Below are 15,506 nucleotides of genomic sequence, written 5' to 3'. Positions count from 1 at the left end.
ATTTTATGTGGTCTGTTTCCCTCCATATAAAATACAGACTTGCAATATGGGTTTGCTTTCACTGTTTCACTTCATCTCAGTCGGGGCAGATGGAGATGCTGTTTCCTTGAATGAATAAAAGGACATTAATCTGTTCTTCACACAGTGTTTCATTAAGAACACCTCTGTGCAGTATCAGGGGAGAAACCAACTGTAAGAACCAAAAAAACTTAGACCACCTCTTTTTTTCTCCTCCCCCTGTAGAACAAGAAATAGCAAGAAAAAGAACTGAGAAACCAGCGTATGGGCATTTCCTAGAGACTGATAACTAGAAAAACACAATTAAAACTGTGGTCAAACAGGAGGGACTTTATTTGAAAAATGAAGGCTTAAAAACTGCTTTTATTTTCCAGTTTGTCCAGTCCTCAATTGGCTGCCATACAAATTGAAGGGGTAGTGTTTTTTGAAGTAATCAAATTTCCCTTTAAATTTGCCACAGTGAAAGTAGTTTTCAAGAATCTCTTGCCAATTTTTAAAGCATCATGATGACTATTTGTCAAGAAATGGCTGAAGTCATTGCTATTCTGAGTGATTACAGGACAGTGGTATGGGAAATCTCATAACTGACTCAACGTCTATTTGGGTACGTGTAAGAAATGGGATTTCTAAGTAATACATTTCTGGTGCTATTAGGTAAATCCTGATTGGAACTGGATGAATATAATCCCAAGGATTTGGTGTCCTTCCCAGATTTCCTTCTATTCTTCCTCCTCTGTCACTGCCTCTTGCCAGCCTGTCCATCAGAAAACCCAAACAATCCCACTTTTCTTCACCTGTATGTTCACAATCTGTTGCTACTTCCCCTTTCCAAATGGCATTTCAGGAAGAAGAAAAGAGATGTTTCCTTGTGGCATTGTTTAAGGTTGAGGAGAAGGAACAAGCATGACCTGTTGGTTAATGGAGACACTGTTTATTCTGATATGTGGTTCATATTATTCAAAAGAAGCAAGACTTTGCTGCAGACTTCCCTTCCACTCATCTGCTTGGGCCAAATTCTGTTCCCGTGCTCCAATTGTATGAACTAAACACAGAGCTTCTCTCCCTGGAATCACAGGGATAGGATCTTTTATCCAAAAAGAGATATCAGGAGAAACACTTAGAGAGCTAGTGGGGAATTATCTGCCACTAGTTATTTTGCTGTTTGTTGAAACTGCTGACCTGCTGATGTGGTTCTTTCTGCGGAATGACATTTGCTGTGAGGAAACAAGAATCAGTAACAAAATCAGAAACTGAAAGAAGAATAGAAAAAGAGATTGAAAGAATGAAATGCCTTGGCCCACAGGGCTCCTGCCAGACATAGATAATGCAGGCTCAAGGGATTGATCTGAAGGAGGCAAAGCAGGGATTTTCTTGGGGATCTTGCAGCCTCTGTGTGAAAGATATGGTTGCTGAGCAAATCAGTTTTCCAAACATATTGGAGCAATTCCTAGCTCTATCCTATTGAAACCTGGAAGAAGAAATGAAACAAAGGAGAGAGGAAGGGCAAGAAGGAAGATTTGTTGATTTTCAGGACATAGTAGATGTTTCCTACGCTACTTATTTTCTATACAAGTATCTCTCAGTAAGGGTTTAAACTTGGAGTCATAACGTGTGTGACAGGTCTGTGTGCAAGTAAAGTTAATTAATTCCCATTTCTCTCACCTTCCAAATCATCTTCTGATGTCAGATCTCTTCTCTGGGAGTAAATTAAGGTAAACCTCAAACACAATATGTGCCAGGATCAACAGACGTAAGGTAGTGCATTTCATTCCATCTGAGAGTTTCCTGGAGATGCCTTTGAGCAACTGTTGATTACACTACATCTACTGCAATGAATTCTTTCTTTTACTGACACTAAATGTCCTTTGTACTGGAAAGACCAAACTGTTATGGAACTCATTTTGTAGTACTGTTTCCAAACACTGTTAAAGACAGAAGAGCTGATTTGCATCTCTGGTATCCATCAGGGTTCAGAGGAATTATGCTCACAGTTGTTTGTGTTTTCACCTTTCTCTAAAAGTAGTCTCAAAAGAGCCAAACTAAGAGTTTTTCTAATATTTGGAACAGTGTACTGAACAGAAAGACTTTAATAACTTTAGTGCTGCTGCTCAGACAGAGGAAGTGGAGACCTTAGAGAAGTTACTACGTGGATACTTTGATTTAGTCTGTGCTTCCAAAAGCTGGATGTGCACTATTCTAAACAAATCTTTTGCTGTTTAAATAGCTTTTTAGTGTAATTTAATATCTAAAGCTAATTCAGTGCATTTGGAAATTGTTAGTTCTGCTGTACAAATTGCTAAAGTTACCTTGGGAGGAAAGGGAGGTGGAAAGTAAAGACCTAAAATGTCACAGAGGTAAAGATCAGATCAGTATGAAGTTGAAATGTTCCATTGTAATTGTTAATTACTTTTGTATTTGTATGAATGAGTAACACCCATGCAGAAGTGGCCCAGACCATGCTAAAAGCAATTATGAAGATGGCATATCCTAAAAATGGGAAAGACTTTATACCTAGTCTGGCATGAGGCAGGTTAAAAAGCCAATACATTTAGTTCTAGGGCTTCCTGAAGAATCAGTCCACAAAGAAGTGCTACTTGAGCATGCACCTGTTGAAAATTATTGGATTATGTTTTCAAAATACTCAAAATTTCAGGTTGAACAATTCAGAAATTTTCACCTATAGCACAGCAATTCCCTGTGCATCAATTGTATGTCTGAATATGTGAAATATTTGCATATATGTGGTGATCAAGTTGATGGGTGAAATCTAAGGTTGGATCAGAGAGAATAAGCAATAGTAAATGTGGACATAAACTCAGCTGACTAATTTTAAGAAATAGAAATATGTGCACAAATTGCAAAAATTAATTTTTAGAAAGCTTTTGCATATATTTTTTCCTTTTTTTTTTTTGAGCATATAATATCCTATCTATTGTAAATACATGTGAAACTCAAGAGCAGAATAAAATAGCACAGATCTTCCAGGCTAGGCTATTTTTGGCTAATTTTAGAGGAAATTTACCTACACTGGTCTTCGTGTTTAATTAGTTTTATTCTGGGCTCTGACATAGCTAGAAGCAACAGTTGTGTGTTTCACTGAGATGCTGGGAAATTCTCTCTTCCAAAAGATATAAAGTTCACTTATCTAACCCTGGAGGGCTTCAATTTATCAGACTTTGAGATAATTACCTGTTTATATATATATTTGTACATGTAGGTACAAAAGCTGTGGCCTGTGACAGAACCCTGCCCAAGCTGAGCCTCCTGCAAGAATATCAGATTCTTTTGTGGTTTCCACCTCCTATATTAAAGAAGATGGATTAATGTGTTAGAAGCAAATTATGTGGCTGAAATTTAATTTATCTATTGCAACCCCTTCCAAAACAAAGGCGAAAATTTTCAGAATGTCTTCTGAAGAATGAGATAAAGTTGCTATTTGAAAGGATCACAGAGGCACTATAGATAAGAGGTTACAAATTGAAAAAAGTCAATAATAATACAATTTCAAGAAGGTCAAAATTCCTACTAGGCCGTGTGAACCATTTCCAACTGATTTTCACAGGCTGAAAAAGTCAGCAGGACAGCAGCAAAAATGATTGGAGGCTTAGGAAAAAGATAATGTAGAGAAAAATTGAATGAACTACGGATGAATAGTCTACAGAAAAAAAAATGAGGCAGCTCATCTTAATATATATAAAAATTTCTATAAAGACAAAGAAAATGATTTATTTTCTTATGTCTTTACTGGATAGAACTAAAAGTAATAGGGCAAACTTAATGGGGGAGTGTTTAATCTGGATACTAGGAAAAAAAACCTTCCTAATGTTAGGAAGTGTTGCTTCTGGAGTTTACTGACTGTGAGAAGAGACTGGAGATGCCTCAGCTGAGTTGAAGTTGCTTGGTCCTGTTTTGGGCAGCAGGATGTACTCCATGACCCACCCAGGCCTCTTCCAGGACTATTTTGTATGACTTTACTGACATTTTGACATGCAATCCCCTGACAATTTTTCTATAAAGTGTTTTGCAGCTATTTGGTCCCAGGTAGTGAGATTATGTAGAATCACTCTTTTATGACCCATTTTTAATATTCCAGAGATATGCAAATTTCTACTCATGGACCTGTTGTGTTTTCTTCACAGAAGGTTCTGTGTCCATAAAGACAATATAGACTGAGTTTAATATCTGTGCTTATGCAAAGCACAAAAACAGCAGGGGAAGTCAGTTAAGATGCTGTCTTAATAATAAAACTTTGGCTGAAGTGTAGTCACATAGTTTATAGCTGTGACACAGTGTTCCAGTTCATCTAACCATATGTAAGTGCTTCCCTTGGCCTCACTGATGTTCCCTAAGCTTAAGGTGAGTTAAGCTTTGTGATTTGACTGTCTATAAATGCATCTCCATGTGTCCATGGCTTTGTTAGCTCTCAGGAATTTGGTAGGAACATGCTCTTTTTTCTTGCCTGTGGGACATGAATATTGTCCCTACAGTTCAAGACATTGTCATACCTGCTTCTTGGCCCCTGTGGGACTCATGATTATGAGCTTCCTTGAGCTGGAATGACATAAAAACATAAATGAGAAATACTGCCTTTTCATTTTATTTAATGGAAAACATCCAGAAGTGCTCCTTTGGGAGACAGCACTGAAATGGCAAATTTTACCTAGTAAGTTTCTAGGACTCAAAAGTGTGTATGGCTTCAATTCTTGTAACTTTGGGAGGAAGGAGAGATGCTAAACCCTCTTTTTTCCTAACTTTTTAGCACGAGAAAGTACTTCTGGTATCATGTCTTAACCAAGTCCCACATTATTTTCAGTTATGAGCGTAGATAGGCTGCGTAATTGAGATGCAGACAGTAAAAATAGTTGCTGATTCACTGAGAGTGCTCAGGTCTGCATGCTGGAGCGTTTTAAATGCAGTCAATAACTGCTGGAGCAGGACAGAGCTCAGATCAAGTGTCTTGGTGTGCATCATACCTGCTAAATGCTTTTGGAGATCCAGTTGGCATGTGAGGACCTTGTTCTTCCACCCCTGAGCACGCACATTTCTTGCCTCCTTTGAAAGCTACTCTGGGTTTATCTACGTGGTATTTTCCAGGCTGACAGGAGTCTGTTTGGGCCACTGAATGAGCCACCATGGAGCTTCCATGAGCTCAGCTGGGAGAGAAGCGTTGTTATCTTTGGCACAGCAGCCTGAGCTGTGCTCAGCACTGACCACACTCTGGTCACTGGCTGCCTCTGCTCTGGGCAGCTGGGAGAGCCAGCAGGCTGGGCTGGCAGCTTCTCAAGGCACATGCAATCCTGGCTCTGGCCTGCAGACCAAGTGGCATGTCGGCATTCCCACCATGTTAGCTCAGGATGTTGGGAAAAGCAAAAAAATAAAGGGTTGCTCAAAGGTTTAAAGAGGCGCTTGAGTGTATGTGACACTGCTGTGAAAAGGCACAGGAGGTGAATGCATGGTTTCACAGGCTGAGTAATGGTTTACTGAGGTGTACCTAAAAGATAGGGTGGATTTGTGTAACTACAAGCTTACCTTTCAGATCTTGTCCTCCTTCACTTGAGATTTCCTCAGCTCAGTACAAAAGCAATTGTTCATTGTGTGGTTTCTGTATTGTCTGCTGGCATGGAGCAGAGCCAAGCTTCCTCAGGTTTGCTGGGCAACCAACCACAAATCTCTTGTTCTTTCACCAGTCAAGGAGGATTTTCATAACCCTTGGTGTGCTAGATATCTATGTGTGAAATCTGATTTTAATCTGTCTCTATAAACACACCAACATATCTCTCACTAGCCCTCAGGGCGTTAATGCCTGAGGTAATGTCTGGATTCGGTGCTCCTCCCCTCCATTGCTCCCTGCTTCCTCTTTCACAGAAAAGCTCCTTGGCTCAGAGGGTTTAGTCCCTCATCCTCACCAGATTTTTTTACACAGTTTCTCTTTGCTCACATGTGGTGAACGTCGCCCATGCACCTGCAGAAGGAGCAGATGGGAATTTTTCTGATGTGCCCTTGTGGCCCCATGGCAACGCCTCTCACAGAGAAGAAAGAGCCTTTAGGGTCCCTGGCAAGACTGTGGTGTGTTAAATGCCAGTGCTGTGCTGTGCCTAGACTGCCTGGTGACCAGAGCTGATCTGGAATCAGTCAGGAAAGAGTTGAAAATGGTACCAATGTGCTGAGTTGCATTCTGGAGTCAGAGGTTTGGCAAAGCTAACCACAGTGTGAAAAAAAGAGCTTTACCACCTTAGGTCTTTAACCTAAAACTGTACCTGAGTCTACCAACCCTCTCTCGCATCCCTTGAAGACTAGGAAATAACAAAGTGGCCTTGCTTGAGAACACATCTTATTTCAACACAAATACATTCCAGTTCATTTTTTGTCTCATGTTGAAAACAAAATGGAGCACATAGAAAGATTAGCTCCACTTCCAGATGATAAAACAAAATGGATGTCTACTTTTGGTAGCTTTGTGCTACAAATTTCCTTTTTTGGCCAATATGCTGGTGGTATGACTTTGTTACACTACCCAGTTTGCAAGCCTGGATCTTTAATTAGCTCTGTACCTGCACAAGCATCAGGGTCTGTAAATCTACAAGGTGGTGACTGAAACTTGGGCCCATCATGCTAATTAAGAACTCACTCTTCTGGTAGGGAGAGGTTAGATTGTTTCCAATGAACCTAGCTAGTCCTTCTGTCGTAACAAGCAGTGCCCAGTCTTGCACACTTGTGTTGTAACACCTTATCATCACCCTCTCATTAATGCAGGAAAAGCACAGAATGCAGAAAGGTTTTTCGGGTGCCTGTTGTGCAACTCAGCGCTGACGTGCATCCCATCATCATTCCTTGGGGAGGACAGCAGAGAGGGGCTGCTGTTGAGATACTTGAATTTGGGCCATCTCTGCAGAAATAAAGTCCCCTCTGTTTCACTTCAGGTAGAGTAGGAAAGTTTGGCTCTTTCAGTGAATAACTCAGTGTTAGATAAGAAATCAGCAAAGGGCAGCACATAAGAACCAAGAGTTAGATGCTGCTGCTAACCCACAATAAAAGACCACAAAACTGCCATATGAGCCATGGAGGGGTTCAAATTTGCTTCAGGATTAAAAGTACAGTGAAGATAATTAACTAGGCACCTTTAAGTCCTCTGAGGAAGTGTTTTCTGCTTGGCTAAGGTTAAGAAAGCTGCAAGTTTGCAGACGTGTACAACTGAAAGTGATGGTTCTTGAAGAGACAAAGAAGCTTTTGCAGCTGATGGAGGTTCTAGCCTCTTTCTCATTGAACTTTCCAGAATTCCCCACTGATTTGAGGGGCAGCAAAATTTGGCTCTAACTACTAAAGCCAGGCAGACATTTAAGAACCACAATGTCACTTGGTGTAAGCTACACTTTATTATAATAATTATTGTGTTGCTTAATGGCAAATGAATAGTATTGACTCTTACAAAATGTGTTTTTCTTTGGAAATGTTTATATTGTCATCCAGAAAGGGGGTTGCAAGAAAGATCTGCCCTATAACTGTTAGTGTTTCTTAGGAGTTAATAGGACCTTAGTTCCTAAAACTGAGTACATTTGTATACATTCTAAGGCAATATACACAAACTTCACTGTACAATAGCAAAAGACATTTAATGTGGCCACTTTCATCACACCTCTTTTCAAATTCACTTTAAGGAATGGTAACATATGTTGATCTAACCACACAATTGGAAATATATTGAAAATATTAACATATATCACTTTGCTTTCAAATAAGAAGCAAAGTTAATTAATATGCAAATTCTATGTGAACAAGAACAGGATGAGAGCATCCTCTGGAATGATTTTATTATCTGGCAGATAAGTAAGATTCTACATATCTTGTGTAATGTTAACCATGGAGCAGAGCATAGCTTTTCCTTCCTCTATCCATGGTTATGGCTACCAGGAAGGCATGTCTGAAAGAATTACACTGGGATAGGAAGGAATTACACTGGTGGGATAGGAAGGAATTACACTGGTGGGATAGGAAGGAATTACACTGATGGATAGATGAATATTTTGAGTGTCAATGTGACGTGTTGTCAAGCACATTCTCTAAGCTGGGGATGGCAGTGAGAAGCAAAACCTTATTCTCCAGTTTAATTCAAGTATTAAGAGTCCAGAAGGGGACAAGCATTTTTCAAACCACAAGTAATTTTGACAAAGGAAGCATGGAACTCTGGCATGAGCAGGGCAGCTAACCTGCTCCCCAACATTGTGGCAAGGGAGGATCAAGTTTGGAGAAGCTTAGGGAAATTTGCAGGGGGGCAGGAGAAGGTGAAAAAGGGCTCTGGAGGTGAGGCAGAACCAAGTCACAGGGCCATGACACCAAGGTGGAGTCAATCCTACCAGACAGAGGATTTGCTGCAAAACCCTGTCTTGAGCAGAGCCTCTAGCAGAAGAGACCAGACACAGCCACTATGTCTGGGCCAGAAAATAAAAATGTTATGTTGATAAATCAGGTGTTTCACAGAGGAGACAGCTGACTGATGAATGATAAATGGTAAACAGAAAGGATCTCCTACTGCTCAGTTTAACAAAAAGAATGACATGGAAAGACTTTTTAGCAGATTATATGCACCTAATTGGAAAGGAGAAATATGCTAATAGAGAGAACATGCTCCTGAAGACAGATCTTAATGTGATGAAGCTGAATATGAATGAATGAATGAATCCTGGAAATGGAGTGTGAATTTTGGAAACAGTGTATCAAAGATTTCCATGGATGGAGTTGTGTAAATCATCAGATATAAATCAGTCAAAAATCCTTACAAAGACAGACAGAGAGGTGTAGATTGCTGTCTCATTCCTCATTTTACATGGCTATTTAAAACACCAATATTACAGCATTTCTTTTTTATCAGCCTCTGAAGATTGATGCAAAGAAGTGGAAAATGCTTGCTAAGCTTGCCTAAAGGTTTACATTCTTACTAACTCCACAGAAGCAGTGCCACTAACAGGAAGAGAATGACTTTTCCAGATAGGTTTCGTTCAGCATACCCTGTGTAGGAAATGCAGGTCTCTACTCCAGAAAAATGGGCAATTTATAGAAGAGGCTGATTGCTTTACAGTATGAAACTGAAAGCTACATTTCACTTAAAGAAGTGGGCTGTTCTGGGAGTGGGACTGCTACAGTGATAAATCTTAAAGAGCTGTGGCAACATGGGTCTGCTCTAACAGCTGTAAGGTTTTACAGCGTTTACAGGTAGCAGTGGCCGGTGAATAAAACGGAGCCCCTTTTGCTGCCAGCATTTTCATTGATCTGGTTGTTAACTAGAAATTTTTGATTTGTCAGAGCTATTTCAGAAGGCTGAAAAAAGTGAGGGAATACACCCCTAAACAAGGTATGAAAGGCTTTTCCATTGGAGTAACATTTATTAATCTTAAGAATGGTCCAAGTAGAATCAAGATACATTCTTTTGTTCCATATCAGCGAGAGATGACATGAAATACATTGAAAAATTGTCTTGCTTCGGAGAATGCAATTCTTTAACAAATATTTTCTTTGTCTAGAGAGCCTTGTTACCTTGAATGGCACAGCCACCTTTTTTTTTTTTTTTTTTTTTTTTTTCCCATGGTTGCATTCTAGGAGCACTTGACCACCTGCAGAGTTCTGATTGCAGGGCTGGGATCTTGGTTCCGCTACTTGTGTTTATATCTTTTACCAAAATGAAGGTTCATTTCAGAGGTTTCAAATATACAACCAGTTAATAGGGATATCACCCTGTAATCACACAGAACTATTTACAAGACTCCTCTAGTTAAAGAAAAAAAGCTTTGTTAGGGAGGAAAGAAATACTTACCTGTAAAACTTCTGAGGAATTATCATCCAGGACATAATCACAAACAACAATTACTTTTCTTCTTGAGAAGCTATGTTGGTTATGCTGACATATGAAATTGAGTATTGAGAGTGTTACTATTTGTGTTGTCCTATATGGAGAAGATTATATATTATGTATTGCACACTGTATAGGATTCTATTGCATATTTCTTTTGTCCCGTTTGTCCTTAAAGCAGAAAAAAGAACCACAGCCTTTTCAGGTAGTTAATCTGTGCAGGCAACCTGTTGGTATTTCAATTTATATATTTCTTGTTCATCAGCAATATGCACAATTACTGGGCCAAGTTGTGGCTGATATAGATGGCAGTCATTACACACCCAGTTTAATAGAAAGGAAAAAAAACACATACAGATTGAAAGAAATGTCATAGCAATTAAAGAAATACACAAATAAATACTGCACAATCTTTTCCCTTTGACCCATTATTGATACAGATTGCCTCCCTATGGAAGACTGTTACTTGTCCCAAATAAACAAAATCCATGCCATATGCAATAAACATGCTGAAGAAAACCTACCTCTACTGGAGGAAACTGAGAGCATGATAATCCACTAAATAAACAAAGTATCAATTGTGGCTATTAGCTACAAAGGAGAAAGGCATTTCTAGATATTTTAAAACAATCATAACACCTTCCCTTGCATTGGTTTGGAAGAAAAGCAAGGAAAGCAAAGAAAGCAAGCAGCACCTTTGCAAAAGAGGGTTAATGTATAATTAGAGAGAGTAGCTCTAAAAATGTAGCTTTTAAAGACATTATGTATCAGAAGAATTTTGTTTGTGAAGTATCTGGGTCTATTTCTATTCTTTTGCAAGTAGAAATCAAGCATAGAGTCTCTTCATCTGTTGAGGGTCATAGCAAGAATGATAAGACCTTAATAGGTATTGATACATTCCCTGAAGGTCAGTGGCTTCATCATGTATTGTCACTAATGCTAAACAAGAATATTTCAGCATCTACATTCTTTACAAAATACAGGAGTGAATTACAGGTTTATCTCCCTCTCTATTCTGCTCATCTAAATATTGCTTGTCTATCTCCCTGTCTTTTCTTTATCTTTCATTTTACCTCTGAGCTGTCCTCAAGATCCACTGGAATTTAAATGGAGGGAGAAAAATGGTTCCTCTTCACAACAGCTGAGTGCATTCAAGCAAACTGAATGAGTTTTCCTTACCCCAAAGATATGGAACAAAGGGATTGAAAATTGCCATGTGGTCAGGATTTCTAGCCAGGAGCTTTTGAAATGCTAGGCAAACAAATGCAATATCTAATGTCAGAGCTGATGTTGCATCACAAGTCATTGGGAAGACATTTAGTGCTCTTCTCCCCACTGTGTTTGTTGCTAGAAGAGTGGTATTTACTGTTGCACCTTCATGCCTGCAAGCACACATAAACTCATCCCATTTTTATTATCCTAATATTTCTATCACTCACAGTATGATTGAAAATTTCCTGGAAGGACAAATCCCAACTTAGGGAGGTGCCTTTTGTGGGTTCCAAAAATGTCAGTTTACATTTGGTTGATTCAAAACTGTGGAACAGGCATTTCTCAGCCCACAATTTGAATAGTATAGGAGGTTTGGGTTGGGTTTTTTTAGGGAAGGCATTGGAAACAGGTCAAAACCCTACATTCAGTAGCACAAAGCATTGTGGTGTTTCACATCCACGATTTAGCAGAGTCCAGACTCTGTGGCTACATGAAAAGCAGCCCCTCCATTTCCTTCTGTGTATGTGTGCTGTGGAGTGCTGACAAGTATCCCAGCAGTGGGGATGACACTCCAATCCCATCTCGGTGTGTGAGGGGAGGAGTGATGAGAGATGTGGGCTGTGCTGGTACTTGGGCTCAGGAAACCCTGCAGAGGTTCATGGTGTCACCTGCTTGTCCCACCTCAGCGAGCTGAGGGGCAAGAATCCCAATTTTACAGAGGGATATTCTGAGGAAAAAAACCCACCCTTTTGCTGTGGGTTACCCAGAGAGAAGAGAAGAAAACAGCTGTTGGAAGGTGCCAAGAAGTATGGAATGGTAGAAATAGTCCCAGAGGAGGAAGGTGAGTAGGGAGAGGCCAGATGAGGTTTTCAGAAACACATAATAAATTGTGAAGCCCTGTTGTAAATATTATGTAGTGCATGGTTCTTCACTTTATCTTGCTGGGAGGATAACACCATGAATACATTTATGCAGATGCTGTATATAATATTTACAAAGACACATAGAACACTTCTGTAAAAAGGATCCTATTTATAGATACATGTCCTGCTGTGTTTTGAAGTACTCCTGGCTTTTTCTTTTTCTTATTAATTTGGTATTATATTTATTAGTATAAAGATAACAGTGGAATGAATAAATGTTCCTCAGCACTGGAATAGCTTCATCCTTGGCTGCTTACAACTTTTGCACACTTGTATAAACCAACTGGTATCAAGTTCAAAAGGAATCATATCAGTGACTAAGAAAAATCAAAACAGATGTTCATTACATTTGTCTAAGATAAAATTAACTGAACCTGTTATATTTCCTGGGCAATACTTCCAATATCTGCAGAACAAAGCAAATACACTACAGCCTTTAGTTTATAGGTCAGATATGGCCTCTCAGGGCTATTGTGTTTGTGTTTAAAAGCTTAGAGTTAAGTTTGAAAACAATAAAGCTGGAAATGTTTATTTTTGTGGCCTGAGATAATCATCCTCCCTGAGTTTCAGTTATCTAATTCAAGGTTTACTCTTGGATGGAATAACCAGACTCAGCACAAATAATTCATATGGGGAAAGGGAACTCATGAAGGGTGCTAATGAATTTAACTGTTACTTCCTGAAACTGGAGGAACCTCTATCTAAAATAGATCTGTCCCAGAAGAAAGACATGCCCACGTGTCTCCAGAAAAGGCATCTCTCTTCGTTGCTGCATAGTTTGACTTGATTGGAGAAATTGTTCTTTCTGCCCTGAAAGATAAAGGTGTACTGGCAGGTCTGTGACAGTGGTTTTAGTTCTTCATGCCTCAAATTCTCCAAGCAATAGAACAACCCAAATGTTTATCTCCTATCAGGTATCTCACCATTGCCCGTGACCCCCATACCAAATTTGGGGTGGTGCCTCCGTGGCTGAAGTCCTTGAGATGACAAAGGCTGAACACATCCAGGGATGTATGAGCAGGAGTGTTACCAGTGGGTGACTCCTCCCTTCTGCCCAATCCTTGTGAGGTGGCTTCTGCACTACTGGGTCCAGTTTTGTGCTTTCCCATTCAAGAAAAATGTTGGCATATTGCAGTTAGTCCGTGGGGCACATGACATGAAAGGGGCTGTGAGAGATGGATTTGTTCACCTTGAAGAAGAAAAGGCTGAGTTGAGGATGGGAGGGCTTTTCCTTTTGTCTTCAAGTACTTAGAGAAGGATTATAGAGAACACAAAACTCTTCTCAAACTTGTGCAACAGATGAAATGCAACAGATTTCAGGAGGTCCTGCTTAGACATAAGAAAAACGTATTCACTTGAGAGAGGCACAACACTGGAAAAGGTACCCACAGCACTTGTTGGATTTCTTTAAATCTTTAAAACTCAGTCAGACAAGTCCCTGAACAACTGAATTTATTTAAAAAACAGATAGCAGGAGGCTAGTCTAGAGACTTCCAGAGGCTGCTTCCAACCTCAGCTGTCCTGTGACTCTGTGGAAGTGTCCCTGGGTTACTGCCACACAGTTCTTTGGGAATTCCCCATCTTCCTCTTTTTTATCTTCACTTCTTCCAAACTTGGAATATTCCTCTCTCCAATGAAAACCACCTCACATTCAGAGAGTTCAAGTACCAGTCAAGAGATTAGAAACCAGGTATTTCATGCACCATTCAGATCCTAGAAACAGCAGCTACATCTTTGACCTTGTTCACACGTTTCTGACTATTCATAGACTGTTACTACATCATTGCTTTACCCAGTTCTACATACATTGTTTTTTAACAGTTAAAAAAAAAAAAAATCTTTCAAGACTTTTTTTTTTTAATCTTTCAAAAATGCACCAGACTGTGCCTTGTTGTTTTGAGCAAAGGAAGAAGGTGGCTGTAAAAGATATACTGAGTGCAAGACTTTGTAAGGACTTCATATCCTTGGGGAAAAAACAGAGAGGGCCAGAAGAGAGGGGTTCTGACCTTTAAGTACTTGTATTTTGAAAGAAATATCAGGGATTTTTTAATAAATTATTCTGCATGAGCTGGATTCTTAATAAGAAATCATTCTTCAAGTATAATCTATACAAGGTATGGGATATTGTGCCATTTTTATGGCACTCAGTTTTAAAGCAGAATGGTTGGGGTTTATTAGACACACAGGCCTTCAGGGCTCTTTTCTGGTAATTAGACACATAAGTTAAATCTATAAAACTGCTTTCTTGGAACCACTGTGGCTAAAAGGGTGACACAATTTACTTTTGTGCTTGGCATGAGTCCTTGAAGCAATATATACTATTTTATTTCTGGATGTGTAAACTACACATTATTGTCAACAGTAGAAACAATTATAACTAGACTTGCTTATTCATGCTAACTCATAATATCATTATAGAATGATTTGAGGTTTAAGCTGAAAACACCAAAAAGGTACTTTTTATTTTTATACAAAAATCCATTAGAAATAAAGCCACAAAAATCTCTGCAGAAAACCAACAGGAAGATTTAATAGGGAGAGGAAAATCTCTGCATGCAATCAGAAATAAGAGGTTTGTTCTATACTGTGACTTGAGAGGGAATGGAAGCATATGAGTTAGTTATGAGACAGAAAAGGACACTTTCTGTTTACAAAGCTGTAGTTAGTCCTACCAGACACAGCTGCTAGAGATACATCTCAGCCCTGACTTTACCCTTTTGGAATCAACATAAGCAATAATTTTTCAAGAACGAGTGTGCCTCACTTCCCTGTGAGGCCACGTGGCTGTGAGATCAGATTTCAAAATGAAGCAAGGAAAGATGTTACCCTTTTGAACCAGCATCTTTATAAGCTTCAAGTGTTCCTTGTAAATGGCAACACTCACATTCCTGTCACATCCACGTGCAGACAGATCTTGACTTCTAACCAGTTGCAGATCGCTTAAACAAGTTCTTGGCCATTGCTTACTTATTGTAAACAACTTTTCTTAGGACACAAAAATAGAGACAGGCACCAGATTCAAATCAATTTTCTAGAAGCTCATAAAACCATTGCAAAGATGCTGAGCACTGCTCTCTTAAACAAGATAGCTGAAGCATTTCAGATTTAGACTATCCAACTAAAATGTCAATCCAATTTACTAATCATTTAATAGCAGTGGGATTGCAAATACAAAGAGGAAAGGCATCTAAAACACCATTTTAGATTTTCCATATTAGAAAATTATGGAATATCATGTCTATCAAAAGACCAGAGTGTTTTCATCTCTATTTTGATGCTTCCTTTCTCATGCCAAACACTTCCCAGCTGTTTGGAAGCCTGAAAGAATTTATTCAATTTCTGTACCATTAATAAAATGATCCATGCTAAAATGGGCTAGTTTTTCCTCAGGCAGTTTCAGAGAAAAAAATGATTTAATGGACAAGGGGAATAAATTACTCTTTAATTCTTTGGATAAGGCTTGTCCAGGCAAATTTCAGCTGCACTGTCAAAATAAAGTTGATGGAGTGTAT

The sequence above is a fragment of the Vidua chalybeata genome, chromosome 5 (genome assembly GCF_026979565.1).
Source record: "Vidua chalybeata isolate OUT-0048 chromosome 5, bVidCha1 merged haplotype, whole genome shotgun sequence".
Taxonomy (NCBI): domain Eukaryota; kingdom Metazoa; phylum Chordata; class Aves; order Passeriformes; family Viduidae; genus Vidua; species Vidua chalybeata.
Note: the sequence above shows the minus strand (reverse complement) of the source record.